This window comes from Sinocyclocheilus rhinocerous, unplaced genomic scaffold (genome assembly GCF_001515625.1).
Source record: "Sinocyclocheilus rhinocerous isolate Xijiao unplaced genomic scaffold, SAMN03320098_v1.1 scaffold257, whole genome shotgun sequence".
Taxonomy (NCBI): domain Eukaryota; kingdom Metazoa; phylum Chordata; class Actinopteri; order Cypriniformes; family Cyprinidae; genus Sinocyclocheilus; species Sinocyclocheilus rhinocerous.
In genome coordinates, this window is record NW_015634026.1 from 864,611 (window position 1) to 868,419 (window position 3,809).

General features: G+C 38.8%; 1 protein-coding gene and 1 long non-coding RNA gene across 2 annotated transcripts in view; both read left to right on the plus strand.

Annotated features, from left to right (window-relative positions):
* Positions 1-3,809, plus strand: part of LOC107745216 (roundabout homolog 1-like) — a 270,426-nt gene that overhangs the window by 134,340 nt on the left and 132,277 nt on the right. The window lies entirely within an intron of this gene.
* LOC107745188 (uncharacterized) overlaps positions 2,140-3,809 on the plus strand; it is a 19,805-nt gene continuing 18,135 nt past the window's right edge. Inside the window, exons 1-2 of the long non-coding RNA XR_001640573.1 lie at positions 2,140-2,149; positions 2,286-2,288. This is a non-coding gene — a long non-coding RNA (uncharacterized LOC107745188). The remainder of the gene's footprint in view (positions 2,150-2,285; positions 2,289-3,809) is intronic.

Sequence of the window (3,809 nt, forward strand, 5' to 3'; positions counted from 1 at the left end):
ACCTTCATATTGGAGGGAAAAAAAAAAAATATATATATATATATATGCAGAGCTGGGTAGTAACTAATTACATGCAATCTGGATTATGTAATCAGATTCCAAAAAATTACTTGTAATCAGACTACAGTTACTTTTTTGTTGATTACTTGATTACATGTATTCACACAATAGCAATAAATTATTTATAATTTATTGATTCTCTCAAATTCTTTCTCTTTTTTTTTTCCTTACTAAAATGCCTACATGGCATACAGGTAAACAAAATATTTCATTTTTTAGTAAGTTTTTTATTTTGACTGAAGTTATTTTTAAAATATTTCTTTTGATTTTACATTTTTATGACTTAGCTAATTATTAGCTTTTCATTAAACTCACAAACCTCCCTGCAATTCCTTCTCGAGCCCCAGTTTGGGAAACCTTGACATAATGTAATGCTTAATTCACTTCATGTTGTTAATAACAACAAATGGAATATATTTTCTTTGCATTTTAATATCAGCATGGTGCAATATTATCCTATGTAAATCATTTTGATAAACAAGTTACGTTAAAAGTAATCAAAAAGTAGTCTGATTATATTACCTAAAATATGTAACGTAATGGATTACGTTACTAACTACAATTTTTGTTATGTAATTTGGAATTAGTAATGGACTACAAATTGTAAGTAATTTAAGCAGCTCTCTGTGTGTTTATATATATATATATATATATATATATATATATTAGTGCTGTCAAACGATTAATTGTGATTAATCGCATCCTAAATAAACGTTTTTGTTTACATTATACATGTGTGTGTACTGTGTATATTTATTATGTATATATAAAGACACACACATACAGTATGTTTTGAAAATATATAAAAGCATATAGAGATATATATATAAAAGCATATAGAGATATATAGAGAGCATAAAAATTCAAAGTGCATAAATAATAACTGGTATGACCCAAATGGTAGAGCCAGCCTCATTATTTCCACAGTCTTTTAAAGTTGCAACCACATTTTGGAGCATATACATTTATTTGTCTTTAAAAAAATGTCATGGAACCACAGTTTCTGCTAGAATACCATTTAAAGTTATTGTTACCACTGTAAAATCATAAATTAACATGGGCAACCTTACCACAGTTTTAAAGCACAAACAATAAGTGTAGTGCCTGGCGAACTGTGGTTTTCAGGGCCACCGAGTGCAGTGAACTTATGCAAATTGAATGGCAGAAATATGTGCAAACACCGGTGGGAACTGTAATAATATTTGGAGCTCCTCCGCTGTTCTGTGCACCGCAGTGCAGGTGTCCTCAAGGACGCTCCTCACTTTCCCAGCACAGCTGCGGGTTTTGTTGCAGGTGTGTGCGTGCGTGTCATTGAAACGCGCCTCTGCCGTGGCCTGCTCTCCCTCATTAGACCCTTTCCAACAGGATTACCAGAGTGCCGAGTCTGCAGGTACTCTTATAAGTTCATTTCACCTGCTGTTTGGGAGCCATAATAGCTTATTGATTGGCTGACAGAGATGCACTGGGGCAGGGTTGAAGGACGTCCGGCGGAGGAGGAGGAGGAGGGGATAAGTTAATCGCAGTTGGATGCGGGTGAAGAGAATTCAATCAGACAACCCCCCAAGGCTTATAAGTGGCGTGTAAATTTGTGTCCACCTCAGTGGATTGGACCTGACTGATATCTAGGGCTGGGTATCGAGTTCGATACTTTTTAGGCACCGACTGAATTGCCTCGATACCATCGAGTATCGAAAAACGTCTCGTCGTTCGGTACCAAATTTCGATACCTAAGGGGTTAATCTCATCAGCGTCAGTGAGCCAATAAAAGCCCGGGTATACTTCACTTTCCGCGTTCCATTCCGACTCGCGCTCAGCCGTGTCCGCACAACTTTCAAAGTATACTCAACCACGGATGAGTGCAGACGGACGAGCTCAACACAGGCGCAGTTTGACTTGCGCTCTGTCTCAACTTTCACCTCGCGCATGTGCTGTTGTACGCGGACCGTCCGCGCGGTCTCAAAAAATTGCCTGCACACGGACGGGGTGCACGGCTGTCCGTCTGAGCACTTGCGAAGCAGCGGTTCTGAACAGGAAAGAGAGGAAGAAAGAGGGAGAAAACCTGTTAGCGCATGTTTAGCATGTTTAATATGTCAGCTTGGAGGCATTACAGTGTGTAAACTCCTGTCTTTGATTGTTAAACTTGCTTGAATATACATGAACAGTTGAGAAGTAACATATGATAGTTACTACTGCTATATTTCATCGCGACTTCAATGCACATACAGTAAGTTCAGTCAGGCAGCCATATTGGAATGGGGGACAAGACCAAAAAATGTTAATGGAAAACATATTTTAAATTACAAAATGCTAAAATAAATTTGTTTATTAGTAGTTTATTAGCTTAAATCACACTGAAAGCTAATACATCACTCAGCTCTTTTAAATAAAAAGTGGGACTTTCATACAGTTGCCATATTGACCACTATGTTTTTCTATTATTATTATTTTTTTCATTAGTTCATATAGGGATTTTTTTAATGACCATTTTCCAGGGTTTCATTTATCTTAGCTCCCTAGTAACCCAAAATCTGCTGACTCTCATTGGAAACTCTCTTCCGATAAGCTCCACATCCTGCTTTCTCATCGACAGCTGGCGGCTGCATCCGTCTTGTGCATTTAGATGTGTGTGTGTTTCCTCAGAGGAGCCGCGGCCCATTAGCTTGACCTGTCACACACACTTTACGCCTCAGTTACCTGGAAACGGCACATCTCGTTTTTTTTATTTGACCGCCCGGAACCGGGTGCCATTCACGGTGCATTTAGCACAGCCGTCTAGCGCACATCCCTTTTCACTCAGACCCGCTTGCCCTTTGACCCGTCTCCTCGCGTGCATCGACATCACGGACACCGCTGGCTTCGCTAAACAGCATGTACCGCTAAAGACTTGTTTGGGAAACCTTCCTTCCACCCGCAACAGTCCGTTTTTGCTTTCTCATAGGTATTCCAGGTCTATTTGCATCCTTTCCAGGCTGGCGCTTTCGTTCTGGTCTGGCAAATCTCATCCTGTCTGCACGTAAACGCTCCGTTGACACAGAGACAAACAGTAGATGATGGCGGAAAGAAAAATGAGATGTGAGATAGAGTGGCGAAACACACAGACCTTGACCCTCCAACAGACGCGACCCTCGATTGGCCATCGCTTATCTTATTGTGATGTCAGGGCCAACAAGACTCGACCCCTCCGTCACCCTCCGTGATCCCATGACCACCCCTGCCATTCCTTTTAAACGTCCCGCCCAAACGCTTGTATACAAGAAACATCTGAATCAACCCACTGTCAGAACATGTGGGATATTACCCAGAAACGGCTTGGCACACGGTTCAAAGGCAATCGCAGAAAGAAAACAAATAGGCGGAGGAAGATAAGAGCAGTTGTGTAATGCAGATGAACGTGTGCTCCAAGATTTGGGACAAAAACATTCCGAAAACACTGCTATAACTTAGGAAACGTTTAGTATTTGTAGATGTTCGTGAACTAAACATGATATTTATTAGGATTGTAGCAACTATACATTACATTTTTGAAAACACTTTTATAGTTTTCACAATAATTATTCATTGCATTTTAAAATGAATGTATAGCCTAGGTAAGTATTATTTTACTACGTACTATTTAGTATTTTAAACAAATTCTACCCAAGTCACTCTTTACGTTTGTTAGATTAAAGAAAAATAAATTTGTGAATTTTAAATGAATATATATATATAATTAAAATATTAACATTTTATTATATATATATATATAGTTA